Source organism: Rhipicephalus microplus, chromosome 5, assembly GCF_043290135.1.
Source record: "Rhipicephalus microplus isolate Deutch F79 chromosome 5, USDA_Rmic, whole genome shotgun sequence".
Taxonomy (NCBI): Eukaryota; Metazoa; Arthropoda; class Arachnida; order Ixodida; family Ixodidae; genus Rhipicephalus; species Rhipicephalus microplus.
The window spans coordinates 209,582,981-209,598,311 of NC_134704.1; the positions used below are offsets into that span (position 1 = coordinate 209,582,981).

Here is a 15,331-nt window from a genome sequence, read left to right on the forward strand (position 1 = left end):
TTCGGCCCTTACCGAGTCCTTCGTCGCGTCAGCTCCTTGAACTACGAGGTGTCACCGGAAGGACAAGTGAGCTCATCAAGATGCCGAAGGAGCACAGAAATCGTGCATGTAGTCAGAATGAAGCCATACTATGACAGGCAATGAACATCGAATTATACACACCCGGTTATGAGGAATACCTATTTCTCCATTGGAAATCACGCATTCAGACCATCTCAGCAGTACTGCTTTTACGCATCAGGACGATGCGTTTTCGGAGGAGGGATAATGACGCAAGGTGAACGCAGTATTCAAACTACGCGCGCTAGTTCATGCGCCACCCCAAGAGATCAGCGGCTTTATGATCAAACAAGAAAAGGCCGTGACGGCGCGCGCTTCCTCAGCACGGGATTTTGATGAAGAAGTAGTGGACCACCACTCGAGGGTTTTTCTCTCTCGGAGATTGATCCCATTTTGCTGATCGCCTGTTACAGTCGCCGCTACTTTTCGGGCACAAGTTCGCCCCAATAAACAGTTATTCGTACACCATTTGGATTGTACGTAACAATATATATATATATATATATATATATATATATATATATATATATATATATATATATATATATATATATATATATATATATATATATATATATATATATATATATATATATATTCGACGTCTTCGTTGCGAAGGCCGGAAAATACCGGAGGGTCTCGATGAGAGGTACTCACGGTGTAGTGAAGCCTAAGTGGCTGAGAAGGAGCGGTTGCAGCAGTGGGCGGGTTGGGTTCTGCCATTGCTGTTGCTTGAGGGCACAACCGTCGACCAGACCGGAGCTCCAGGGGTGACGGGTAGAGCAGGAGGACGTGGGAACCAAAGCACGCTCCACCACTTATGAGACCACGTCCGGTACGGCTGCAACCAGGTTATCCTTTTTTAATCCAGACGCACGAGCCAGAGAGCCAGCCCGCGTGACATACGATGATGATCACTACAATGGTTTGGTCATACAGATGAAGATGAAGTACATAGTCAGCGCTCACACTATTTTCCGATGAAGTACATAATCAGCGCTCACACTATTTTCCCCCCTTCGCGAAAGAGGGCAGCAAGTTAGAAAGGGTTGGGACGCCGAATATATCGTTTCAGTCGAGAGACGTGGGCGATCTCGGTGTGGCGGCGACGACGATCAGAAGCCGCGTTGACAGGAGCAACGCGATAGTTGACTTCAGATGTTCGTTCCACGACGGTGTATGGACCGAGATACCGGTGAAGGAATTTTTCGCAGAGCCCAGGTACACGAACAGGTGTCCACAAAAGGACTTCGTCGCCTGGGCGGAACACAACAACTCGACGCTTCGCATCAAGGTCGTTTTTTCTCTTGTCCTGAATGGTAGCAGTGTTGGCACGGGCGATTTTACGGCAGCGGGCGACGCGAGCGGCGAACTCTTCCGGGAGAGATGAAGATGGATTGGAAGATGTGGACAAAAAGGTGGTGTCCAGAACAAAAGTCGGTACACGGCCATACACGAGAAAAAAAAAGGCTCAAATTCGTTGTACGCTGTATGGCAGTGTTATATGCGAACGTGACAAAAGGAAGTATTGTGTCCCAGTTTTTGTGATCTGGTTGCACGTACATAGAGATCATGTCGGACAAAGTTCGGTGAAAACGCTCAGTCAAACCATTAGTCTCCGGGTGATACGCTGATGTGGTCTTGTGGATGGTGTTAGAGGCCTTTAAGACTTCAGCAAGGACATGTGAAAGAAATGTCTTGCCACGGTCACTAAGGAGCACACGCGGTGCGCCATGTCGTAAAATAATGGCGCGAAGTAAAAAATCGCCTACTTCAGAGGTAGCACCAGATGAAAGAGCTGCCGTCTCCGCGTAGCGAGTAAGATGGTCTACGGCAGTAACAATCCAACGGTGACCGGCTGGCGTAAGCGGAAGAGGTCCGTATAAGTCTATGCCCACAAATTCAAAGGGAGTGGACGGGCACGGCAGTGGTTGCAGTGGCCCCGCGGGAAGAGACGTGGTACGTTTTCGGTGCTGGCATGACGTGCAGGAAGCGACGTACTTGGCGACAGAAGTGGAGAGGCCAGGCCAAAAGCAGCGAGTCCTGAGGCGGTCGTAGGTCTTGTGGAATCCTAAGTGGCCAGCTGTCACATCGTCATGAAACGCTTGTAGAACTTCCAGACGAAGTGAGCGAGGAATGACGGGAACCAATTGGTTACCGAGAGGATGGTAAATTTGCCGACATAATGTTCCCTCTTGAAGCTTGAAACGGGCAAGTTGTCGTCTTAGGCGGCTGTTTGGAGCACGCGATAAGCCAGTGAGCCGATCGATGATTGTGCGGCAGTAGGTATCGGCATGTTGGAGCGAGGCGAGATCTGTGGACGAAAGAAGGTCCGCCGAGGCAACTAACTGTTTCGAAGGAGCAGCCGTCTGTTTGGTCACTTTGGCGGGCGGTGACGAACAGATGGAAGGTGACACTTCGGCGCTTTGAGAGAGCGGGCAACGGGACAAAGCGTCGGCATCTTGGTGCTCTCGGCCCGGCCTCTATGTGACGCTGTAGTCATACTCTTGCAATCGTAGTACCCAACGGCCAAGGCGTCCCGACAAATTTTTGAGAGACGATAACCAACACAGAGCATGATGGTCAGTCAATATTGTGAAATGCCGGCCGTATAAGTAAGGACGGAACTTTTGTATGGACCACACGATGGCGAGACATTCTTGCTCAGTGATGCTGTAGTTTCGCTCAGCAGGTGACAGAGTACGGCTCGCGTAGGCCACGACTTGTTCTTCGGAAGCGTGGTTCCTCTGAAGAAGGACAGCACCGATGCCAAGTCCACTTGCGTCAGTGTGTAGCACAGTAGGTGCTGCAGGGTCGAAATGGCGAAGCACTGGCCGTGATGTGAGGCATCGCTTGAGGGTGTGAAAAGCGGCTTCGCAGTCATCCGACCAGACAAAGGGTGCGCTCGTGGTCAGAAGTTTGTGCAGAGGAGCCGCAATAGTAGCGAAATCACGTACAAAGCGGCGGAAATACGACGCTAAGCCAAGGAAGCTGCGGAGGTCTTTCTGTGTGGTTGGTGTAGGAAAGTGCAGTACCGCGGCAACCTTGTCGGGATCGGGCTCAACGCCATGTTTACTGACGACGTGACCTAATACCTTGATGCTGTGACTGGCAAAGCGACACTTCTTAGTGTTGAGCTGGAGACCGGCCTTAGCTAAACACGTGAGGACTTCGTCTAGCCGTTCCAGGTGCTGTGAGAAGCTCGAAGAAAAAATGACAATGTCGTCCAGGTAGCAAAGGCAGGTCTTCCATTTTAATCCCCGCAGTACCGTGTCTATCATCCGTTCGAATGTGGCTGGGGCATTGCACAGGTCGAAAGGCATTACATTGAATTCAAAGAGCCCATCTGGCGTAGCAAACGCAGTCTTATCTTTATCAGACTCGTGCATTGGAATCTGCCAATAACCAGAGCGCAAGTAGAGACTTGAAAAGTACTCGGCACCTTGTAAAGTATCAAGAGCGTCGTCAATGCGAGGCATTGGGTAGACGTCTTTACGAGTGATTTTGTTGAGTGATCTGTAATCAATGCAAAACCGTACCGAGCCATCCTTTTTTTTCACTAGTACGACAGGAGAAGACCATGCGATTGTCGAAGGCCTGATGACGTTGCGCGCGAGCATGTCGTTGACTTGTTCTTCTATAAGCTTGCGCTCAGAAGCCGACACACGGTAAGGGCGGCGCCGAATCGCAAGGGATCCGTCGGTGTCGATACGATGGGCGGTCACTGTTGTTTGACCCAGACCTTCCGAACAAACGTCAAAGCAAGTTTTGTGCTTCAATAATAACGCTAGCAAGGCATCCGTTTGCGTTGGGTTGAGATGTTCACACAAAGTGGCCTTGAGAGCAGGAAATGCATCTTCCGCTGGCATACACTTTGAGAATGACGAAGCAGATGAACCAGTGACGACACAAAGCGGTGCTTCTTCGGTAATGCTGGCAACAGTGGTCCCCTCAGGCAAAAGAAGTGGTTCTGGCGTCGTGTTGCAGGCCGTGATGCTTGCATAACCACGGGAGAACCGCACTAAACATGATGCCATGGTGATCCCTCGAAAATGCAGCGCTGGCAAGGAGCAACCACAGCGTCACCATCTAGAATGTCACGTGACTTGATCGTAAGGACACGTTCTCGTCCGGGAGGCAGGAGGAAATCCGCAGCTGTCACAAGGTTGGGCGACGAAAGGTCGGCCGCAGAAGAAAGCTCAGTGTCCGTAATACGAATGAGGGGCCGACCACACGAAATTACAGCAGACGCCGCTGACAAGAAGTCCCAGCCTAAGATTATCTGATGAGCGCACGAAGACAGCACAGCCAATTGTATGTGATGACGGATTCCATCGATGAGAATACGAGCAGTGCACAACCCGGTCGGGCGAATTGGACTGTCATTAGCACCACATAACATGGGACCGGCATAAGAAGTTTGCACTTTACGCAGGCGAAAACACAATTCACGATCAATTACCGAAATAGCGGCTCCAGTGTCTATAAGGGCGTCAACAAAAACATCTTCCACAGAAACAGGCAGTAAATTAGCTGGACGAGACGGAGGAGTTGTAGCGTTCCGACGACAAGCAGTTTCCCCTCCAAAAACTGCACCTTCTAGTTTTCCGAGTCTCGAGAGATCGGAGCGGGACGCAAGGGTGATGACGTACGCCGAAACGGTGACGGAGAACGGTGGCGAGATGAACGAGAAGGATGAGGCCCAGCATGAGACCGTGTAGGGAAGGGTGACTGACGGAATGTGGATGGATACGGTGCGGGATCGTATTCATCGAGTCTCGGGGAAAAGTCTCTCTCGTAAGCTGAGTAACAACGTCGTTCATCCTGCTGACGGCGGCGGCAGAAACGGGATATATGACCCCTTATGCCACAATAGAAGCAGATGGGGCGGGGAGGACGCCATGTAGAATAGTGGCGTGGCCTTGGCGCTTGCGTTGTCATCGCAGCCACATGGTCGCATCCGACGTCCGCAGGCACGGTTGGAACTGGTGCAGGGGCCCGCGATGCAACTTCTGCGTACGAAGGCACTGGGAAGCGCACAGGAGACGGGGCATGTGCAGCGCATGTCATTGATGCCAGTTCGTCCTTGATTATCTCTCGCAGGTTGGGAGGAGGTGTGTGGACAGACGCAACGGTAGGGTTGCCTGGAATAAGGCCGTGAAGTTCTTCTCTTACAATTGTGTGGATAAGGGCCCGCAATTCTTGCTCTTTGGTAAAGCGAGCATCGCAGGAGGCGTGTGGAAGGCGCATAGAATGAAGCGCGTCCAGGCGTTGGCATGTAGTGATGACGTCCCGGACGGTAGTCGGATTCTGAATCACGAGAGCATTGAAGGCCACAGAGTTGATGCCTTTAAGTAGATGTCGGACGCGATCGGCCTCCGTCATGTCATTTTGTGCTCGGCGACAGAGAGCCAGAATATCTTCAATGTAGGACGTATACGATTCGTCGTCCCCTTGAATGCGGGTTGCGAGCTTCTCTTTCGCTACTACTGAACATGCTGCAGACGTGCCAAATACCTCACGGAGATGCCCCGTGAAGGCCGACCAATTGGAGAAGTCGCTCTCGTGGTTGTAATACCAGGTTTTAGCGACGCCATTGAGGTAAAAAGGAACGTAGCGCAGTTTGTGCGCCTCGTCCCAATAATTACAAACGCTGGTTCGATCATAACTGTCGAGCCATTCTTCGACGTCTTCGTTGCGAAGGCCGGAAAATACCGGAGGGTCTCGATGAGAGGTACTCATGGTGTAGTGAAGCCTAAGTGGCTGAGAAGGAGCGGTTGCAGCAGTGGGTGGGTTGGGTTCTGCCATTGCTGTTGCTTGAGGGCACAACCGTCGACCAGACCGGAGCTCCAGGGGTGACGGGTAGAGCAGGAGGACGTGGGAACCAAAGCACGCTTCACCACTTATGAGACCACGTCCGGTACGGCAGCAACCAGGTTATCCTTTTTTAATCCAGACGCACGAGCAAGAGAGCCAGCCCGCGTGACATACGATGATGATCACTACAATGGTTTGGTCATACAGATGAAGATGAAGTACATAATCAGCGCTCACAATATATATATATATATATATATATATATATATATATATATATATATATATATATATATATATATTGAATTAACTTGCAGATAGCACATAAGAAAAGGATCGTATTTACTAATGTTTCGGCCGTGGCGTGGCACGGCCTTCGTCAGAGTAAGTAGGTATGATACAATGCAGCCGCTTTTATAGGCTCACGTGATGAACTCTTGGTATAGCAGCTAGGACAATCAAAGTAAAAAAAATGGTAATCTGTCAGAACCTTGTGTTGACATGACTGATATGTGACGGGTGCATGAATATACAAGTCTCAAACTTTCTTGCGCATCAACACGCGGGGCACAGTATGGTTGGCAGGACATGCAAAAGAGCTCTGAAGTAAAGATTCCACGGTTGACTAATATACGTTCTAATATACACTAAAATATTTTACTAATCTAAGAAGTCGTGTTGTTATAGTGCGAGGCAGGTGAGATTTCCTACGTTTTCATTGATACCTGAACGAATGGTGTTAAATTTGCGGATCAAGAAGAATTCCCTCAATTCCCTATCGTGATTTGTCTTGAAACCGGACTGAATAATAGTGGCCCTAATTTTGTCGAAACCATGGCCAGGCATACTGACGTGCTTCGACAGCGGTAGATTAGGGAGGCTTACGGCATGTGCACGGTGATTATTAAAACGAATTCTGAAACTTGTCTCTGTTTGACCTATGTACTGAGCTCCGCGTGTTGAACACTCCAGAAGATAGATGACGTTGATACTATCACACGTGTAGTTCCCATTTATCTTTAAAGAAAAACTGGACGATGTACTTGAAACTGTTTTAGATGTCGTCATGTGCGCACACACTTTGCAACGTGGTTTGTTGCAGGGATGACAGCCTTCATGATGTGAACACGTGGTTTTAGATGAGGTTAGTAACTCACGAAGGTTCCGCGACCACCGGTAGACCACGCGTGGTTGTTCTGTAAAGATTCCTTTGAGCCGCTCGCTCTGTATTAAAATGTTGAAATGTTTCTTTAAGATATGGTTCACATTTGGAGCTGAGGCCGCATGTGTCAAAATTAGATTAGTCTGCGAACCGTCTTTGGGTCTTTTGTTAGTACTCAGCAGGTCTGAACGGTCAAGCTCTTCTGCACGTTTGATGGCGTCTGTGATTGTGCTGGCCGGATAGCTCTGTTTTTCGAGCACGCTCCGAAGTTGTTCGCAGTGGCGGGAAAATTCGCTGCTATCAGAGCATATTCTTCTAAAACGGACTGCTTGGCTGTAGGGAATACTAGTTTTGTTGTGTTTCACGTGACTACTGCTAAAGTGAAGATATTGCTGCCTATCCGTGGGTTTTCTGTAAAGATTAGTTATCAGCTTCCCGTTACGTAGAGTGACCATGACATCAAGGAAGTTTATGTTCACAGGTTTGATTGATTGATTTGTGGGGTTTAACGTCCCAAAACCACCATATGATTATGAGAGACGCCGTAGTGGAGGGCTCCGGAAATTTTGACCACCTGGGGTTCTTTAACGTGCACCCAAATCTGATATGTTCACAGGTGAATATGAGTGCGAAAAAGAAATCGCCGAATGAGCGTTGTTAAAATCTGCTATGAAAGAAAGAAGTTGCGATTCACTATGGTGCCAGATTAGGAAAATGTCGTCAATGAACCGCTTATAGTAAAATGGCGTATATTCACAATTTGCAAGAAATTTGTTTTCAAGGAGTCCCATAAATATGTTTGCGTAGTTTGGTCCGATTCTTGTGCCCATAGATGTACCGCTAACTTGAACATAATGTGTCCCATCAAATTCGAAATTGTTCAGTTCAAGAATGAACTTAAGCAACGTAGCTAACGTAGATGCAGAAACTGGTTTGTTGGCGTCGCAATCGTTATATATATATATATATATATATATATATATATATATATATATATATATATATATATATATATATATATATATATATATATATATATATATATATATTTATATATATATATATATATATATATATATATATATATATATATATATATATACATATATATATATATATATATATATATATATAACTGCACTGTATAGTAAGAACTGTCAAGAAATTTGAAGACACTTCTAATACTTTCGCAGCCTCGTCAATAAAAATACGAGAAGCGCGTCATCCTCTTTATAGAAACCCCTTTTATCCAGCCTTTGAAGCTTAACTTTTTTTTGGCACATTACCGTGTACCGGATAACATAAAAATATTCAAATTGTGTTGTTTGTTCATACGATTTCAGCATATAAAAACAATTAACGTCTATGGTGAAGTGTTCAAGAAATTAATTGTCAAGCATTCCAGCTGAGAAAATGCGGAAGTGCTGAAGAAACATCGAAAAAAATCAAAATACGTTAGTTTATGACATCTTCATAAATGGAGCAACGACTTTGTCATGCATTGAGTGCCACATCGTTCAGCTGCATGCATTGTTGATTTTTTCTTTCAGCCTGAAAGCAAGAAGCTGGTTCTGAAAAAAAAAATTCAGGTGTCCGGCATGCACAGGAACAATCAATCGACCTTTATGTAGATAGTGCCTCGTAGTCTACTAAATACGCGATATGTCATTGCTGCGATAAATGAGATAAAAAAAACACTGGTTAAAACAACTGAGTGGGTCACTGTATTGACAAACACCAGCTAATTTGCTGTGGCTGCTGCCTTGAAAGAAATGTTGTAGGCCCGTGTGCTCAGATTTGGGTGCACGTTAAAGAACCCCAGGTGGTCTAAATTTCCGGAGCCCTCCACTACGGCGTCTCTCATAATCATATAGTGGTTTTGGGACGTTAAACCCCACATATCAATCATCAATCATGCTGCCTTGAAAGAGCCGGTGCCACTCGTTTTCCCGTCCCTCCCGTCCCCGCCCCTTCGCGCTGTAGCGGCCGCAAGTGACGCTACGGCTGACACGCCCTCTCCCATAGAAAGCCTCTCGACGCGGCAGGCCGTGCCGTGTGCTCTTTTATCCAGCGGCCGTGGTCTTACTAACCAAAACGTTGGCATAACTCGTCTATCCTTGATTCTGAGTTGTTACCAGCATTTCCTAATTTTGATATATTTCGTAAAGAACGACCAGATGACTCGCGTGGTGGTGCTGTTCTTATTGCTGATAACCGATCTTTGCTCTGCACGTTAGTAAACGTATCGTCAAATCTTGAATTATTATGGATGTGTTGTAGTGCTACGTTACCGCGTACGCTTATCGGTGTCTGTTATCGACCCCTTAATTGTGTCAGCTTGTTCAATGAAAGCATCTATGTATGCTTGCAAGCCATAAAGGAAGCCTATCCTAACTCTCCCATCTTTATCATTGGTGGTTTCAACTTTCCTTTGATCGATCGACTGGTCCAAACAAGCAGTTACGCTATCAAGAAATAGCACCGAGAGTGATTTCCTGAAAATCCTCACATTTGGGCTATCTCGACTAGTCACTTATCCAACACGCATTTCAACTCGTTCTGAAACCTTCTCGACCTACTTTTTTACAACACACGCGGATATATGTTCCACATTACCTTTTTTCCAACCACTGAGTGACCACTGTGTAGCTCATGGCACCTTGACTAGTTATAGAATTAAAACCAAGAGAACTATAAAAACCTTGACGTTGTATGAAAAAGGTGACTACGCTTCCATGACTGATGAGTTAGCTGTCTTTTGTGATGATTTCGAAAATCACTATCAATCATGCTCCATCAAAACTAACTGGTCAATATTTCAAAATGAGGTGTTACGTCTAACCACAAGATATAACCCCACTATTATTGTCGAAGAGCAAGCACAGTCCCCGTGGTTTAACGGTAAGCCAAAGAAACTCATCAATAAGAAAAAAAATATTATTGAGATCTGCTAAGATTTCCTCTATTCATACACGGCTTGGGGTAAGTATTTCGCTGCAGCTAAGTATTAACTAACTCCAATCACGCAGGTCGAAAGTCACTTTTACGGTACCACGATACCTTCTACCTTTTTTGCTGCACAACAATCCTAAGCAGCTCTGGAAAACTATTAAACCCGAAGAAACAGAATGTATTTCGCTAATAGATTCTGATGGTCGTCTCATTGCCAAAGAGGATGGTGCTATTGTACAAAAATAACACGTTTTGCTCGGTTTCCATTCGTGAATCCACTCAGTTATATTCGCCCTACGTGCATTCGCTTATGAATTGTATTATCCTTAATCCAAGTTGTATTGTGCATATCATCTACAACTTAAAAAACTCGTCAGCAGCTGTAAATGATGGTATCTATACGAAAGCGCTGAAAAACACGAAACATGTAATCAGTATCTTATTATCACTATTATTTCAGCAATCATTAAATTAAGGTTCAGTTCCACATGACTTGCGGATCGGGAAGGTCGTCCTCGTCTTCAAGAAAGGTAATCGGTCGTCCCCTAACAATTACTGCCCCATATGCATCGCCAGTGTCTGTCCCAAAATAGTGGAGCATATTGCGTACTGTGAAGTAGCGCGTTATTTGCCTACTGATGATTTTTTCCATCCCAATCAACATTGTTTTCGTCTCGGTCATTCTTGTGAAACCCCACTAGCCCTTTTCTTGCATGAGATTCATTCTCACGTTGACAATAATATCCCCATTGATGTTATATTCTTTGATTTCAAAAAAGCATTTGATAAAGGTTTCCATCGTCGCTTACTGCCTAAACTTTCATGCCTGGGAGATGATTTAGACTCCAACCAAAAGTTTTGAAGAAACCCGAAGTTTCGAAACCGACTTGGTTCCTTCCTCAGGGGTGACTGTGGAGGCTACGTAGCAGCGGCGTCTTCAAAGCACTCGCGGGGAGGACAATGACTCCCTCTCTCTCTCTCTCTCTCTCTCTCTCTCTCTCTCTCTCTCTAGTTTTGCCGTGGAGCGCAGACCATGTGTATACACTGAGGGAAGGGTTCTGAGAGAGTGGTTGATGTTATGGGCTGCCCTCTGTATGTGCACGAGTCGAGTAACAACCTTCTCCTCCAGTTCGGCTCACTTTCAAGGATGGCCGTCGCTTCGAAATTTATCTGGTGATCCAACGTCTCACATGTTCGGCGACTGCGCTGCGCACTTTGTACAACTTCTGCACATCGTTGGCGTGTTGCTTCAGTCGTTCCGGTTAGTTTTTCGCCTCGCCGATATATGAAGAGGGGCACTCGGCGCACGGAAATTTGTAAACAACATCGGGGGTCCTGTCCATTGTTGGCCAGGACCCCCGGTGTAGAAAATGTGTTGTAGAAAACTTGGTGCAGAAGGTTCGGTGTACAAAATTTGAACAGGCTCGGCATGGGGAGGAATTGAAGTCTACAATCGGTCGGAGGGGACGCCAGGCTTGCGAATTTTTGTAGTCCATAGAAACTCGGTGCGGATCCGTTACGGCAGATTAGTCGCAGGTAAAGTGTTCTAATATCTGGGTAATGCCTGAAATTTTCCGCGAGTAGCTTGTTTAGCTGTGTCTGGGCTTGCTTCATTGAGTCTTTTACTAGATGCGTGTATGCGTCCTCTTCTAAAAGAGCTGAAACATTCGATCGTAATCCCCGCTGTCCAACACCACCATTGAATAACCTTTGTCGGCGGTCAAGATGAGAATGCTTCAATCCCGTCGGAGTTCCCGAAGTGCTTGGTTCTCCTCCATGGTCAAGTTCTTTTTTTCTTTGTAACTGTAATTTCGAAAGGATCCCAATTGATTTCAGTCTAATTTCTTCCCTGGCGCAAGGCCTCACGCTTTGGACAGCTTCATCTGAGCCGCGACAAGTTTCGGTAGACGGGGTGTCGTTAATATGTTATAGCCATGTCCCTTTGCAGTTCATGTATGAACTTAGACCCCTCCGTGTTGAACTGGATTCGTTAATTTCTAATCCATCGCCGACAGTTTGTTGTCGCTAACCCTTGCAAATCTCTCCTTTCTCCCATTCACTAAGGAGTTCCACAAGGTACTGTACTAGGTTTCATCCTCTTTGCAATTTGCATTAACGGCTTGCCACGTAACATCAACTCTACTATTAGACTATTCGCCGATGATTGCGTGTTGTATCAACCTATAAATTATGCCTCACATTCTTCCGTTTTACAGTCAGATCTTAACACTGTACAGCAATGGTGTGGGGATTGGTTAATGTTACTGAATGTTAAGAAAACTTTCCTAATGACTGTTCATCGTCATAATAACTACATCACTAAACTTACTTACTAAACAACTACCTCATAGCAGCCACTACCAAATACTTAAGTGTTCATATCTCATCTGATCTAACATGGACTTTACACATCATTAGCATCGCTAACTCAGCTAATCGAGTACTTGGATACCTAAGTCGTAACCTTGCTTCGGCACCTGCTGCTACCAAACTAATAGCTTATAAAACACACATCAGCCATAAACTGGAGTATGCTAATGCCATTTTTGGTCCTCATCACGCTAATCTTTCCATGTTTAGGCCACTCTGTTCTTTTTTTTGTTTAATCTGTTATGTTTTTTTCTCCCACCCCTCATGTAATGTCTCGTGGGACCCTTGAGGTAACAATAAACGAATAAACGACTAAACGAAACAAACATGACAAACATAAGAGGCGTGTCATGTAACAATATGACTACATGCTACGCTCATGATGCGCTCGCGGCTCTTTCTGTAGCTTCACATGTACCAAACTTCGTATTACGTGACGCGAACAGACGACACAGGTAAATGACATATCTAAAAATAATAACCACAACATGCGTGCCATGTAACAACGTGACTACATGCAACACTAATGATGCTCTCGCGGCCGTGTCGCTGCGTTCACATACGCCAAATTTGGTATTACGCGACGCCAATGGATGACGAAGGTATGTGAGTGGTGCAAACATAATATTCATGTATGTGATGCGTGTCATGCGAGAACACGACTATATGCCGCAGTCTAGGCGCCAGTGCATTTTGACATGACGCGGTGCGCGTGCTCGCCGGCGTTGCGATGCCAGGTAGCGGTCCTGCCATATACTGATCGTTCGTTCGGACTGGCACGTTGGATGGACGTGTTTTTTGAGCACTCCCGATCGACTGTGCAGATAAATGGTTTTGCATGTTTCGTGCTTGCTTTTATATTAATAAGGTAGCAGTAAAAATCTTTGTAGCACTTATTGTACGGCTTTTTAGGGGGCCATTAACCAAGTATTCACTAGTTTGTGTGTGTATGTGTGTGTGTTTGTGTGTTTTTCTCTTACCACTTCATGGGGGAGGTGCACGTTCACCGAACACACAAACTTTTGTAGTAGAGCTTAGACTTTCGTTTTTTCCGTAGGGTAGGGTTCGTCGTACGCCGTGGGACCATTCATAAGGGCAATTGTTGTCAAAAAGACATAATGCTCAGAATGCGGGTCGGGTTTAGAGATGGATCATAGTGCAGACGTGCTTGGAGAGGAGGCTAACGCCAAGTGTAGGCAATCTGACGTCGAAGAAAAATGGAGAAAATGATGGTAGCCCAAAGTGAACTGCTGATGATAATCACCGAGCTGGAGACTGCGTTGGCGACAGAGAAAGAGAAAACGAGGGCTTTGTGAGAAAGACTCAAGTCCACGGAGGAAGCACAAGTGAAGGTGAACAAAGGAGCGGCCGACGGGGAGGACGTTAAGGCAGAGGCAACCAGAATGGCGGAAAAGAAAGAGCAAGTAAGTTCGGAAAAAACAGGTTCAGCCAGTTCAATGATCACAATACCCAGCTTCAGCGAAGTAGCGGTGAGGCTGGGAGGGCACAGAGCAGTCGGCATCACAGGTGCAAGTAACCCCCAGGTGTAGGACGCTACAGCTGAAAAGTGACAGCACATGATAATTGCCGGAGACTAATTTAAATCGATGCACAGAAGCAATGAAAGAGAGGGTAAGAGGTGACAAAAGGGTTGCGCAAGGGATGTTTCTAGGACGCAAGCTAGAAACAATAGTGAGGCAAGCGAGCGCAAAACTCAAAATTACAGCTGATGGACGAAAACTTGTGATAATTGCAGGTGGTTTAAACGATTTTTTAAGTAATGTTATGGCAGGACTGGTGACCACAATGACGAAAGATGTCGTTGACATGCGCGAAATTTCTCCTCAGGTACAGGTAGTGATATGCAGGATACCGGAGGTACCTGTGCGTGACGACAACCGGCAAAGAGCGGCTGTCAACGCAAATCAAGAGATATGATGGATGAGTTCAGGGAAAGGCTTTGAGGTGGTGGAAACAAACAGAGATGTGCATAAGCGGGGTGGTCTTCAACGAGAGAGAATTCACTTCGATGGGAGGCTAGGTCTTGGTGTGGGTGGTGAGTTGCAGGACTCGCAGTAGCTTTTTGAGGGGGGGGGGGGGGGCACGCGGGCCCTTTGGGGTGCACGATACCTAGTGACGAGGAAAACAACCAGAGGGACTCTTTGACAGGTGGTATATACCGATATCATTCTAAAGTGGCGCCAACATCTAAGACACGTAGAATCCGGAGCGAAAATCGACGTAGCGACGAGAGCTGAGCCATTTCAGACGTAGGGTATATCAACATGCAGGGTGGCAGGACTAGGCTGAAGTGGTAAGAGATAGAAGAAAAGCTGAAGGAGGAGAGGCTGATGGTATATGGTTTTGTAGAAACACATCTTAGGGACATGGACCAACCTCCTAACAATCCGGACTACGCATGGGAATATTTTAATAGGGCTGAAGGCAGCAGAAAGGGGGGGGTGATATTGGGGCATTCATTCGTAAAAGTACAGACTGGCAAATGGTCAAGCAGGAGTGCGAAGAAATTTTATGGCTAAAAGAAAATGTGGCAGGGCAAATGACGCTCCTGAGTTTTGTACACTTGTGGACAGGGGCAAAAGCCAGGAGGAAAATCAATAAATGGTGCAGTGCATAGAAAATGACATTCACGAACTAGGAGAAGAGTGCGAGGTAATTATATTGAAGGATATGAATGCGCACATAGAAGATATCGGCAGATGTACTGACTCAACAGGCAGAATGCTAATGGATATGTGTGAGAAGCTTAATTTATTCATTTGCAACAGCACCGGGAAATGTAAAAGGCACATAACATAGGAGGTGGGAAGGCTGCAGTCGACGATAGATTATGCACTAATGCCACATAGGATGTATGATCGGCTAAGGGTGATGAACATAGATGAATATGGGTCCAGAAGCTTAGGTTGTGGTCACGAACATATCAAGCTTAGTTTCGGAAGAGAAATG

At 46.2% G+C, this 15,331-nt stretch overlaps 2 protein-coding genes across 18 annotated transcripts in view; one reads left to right on the top strand and one right to left on the bottom strand.

Annotated features, from left to right (window-relative positions):
- LOC142818109 (uncharacterized) overlaps positions 1-15,331 on the bottom strand; it is a 495,850-nt gene that overhangs the window by 364,104 nt on the left and 116,415 nt on the right. For 7 of the 16 annotated variants that reach the window (XR_012895580.1, XR_012895578.1, XR_012895579.1 and 4 more), the window contains one exon: positions 718-901. The exons of the other annotated variants lie outside the window; for them this stretch is intronic. The gene's annotated coding sequence lies outside the window, so the exon portion shown is untranslated. The remainder of the gene's footprint in view (positions 1-717; positions 902-15,331) is intronic. 16 annotated transcript variants of the gene reach the window in all.
- LOC119173543 (uncharacterized) overlaps positions 1-15,331 on the top strand; it is a 699,991-nt gene that overhangs the window by 321,085 nt on the left and 363,575 nt on the right. The gene's annotated exons all lie outside the window — the stretch shown is intronic.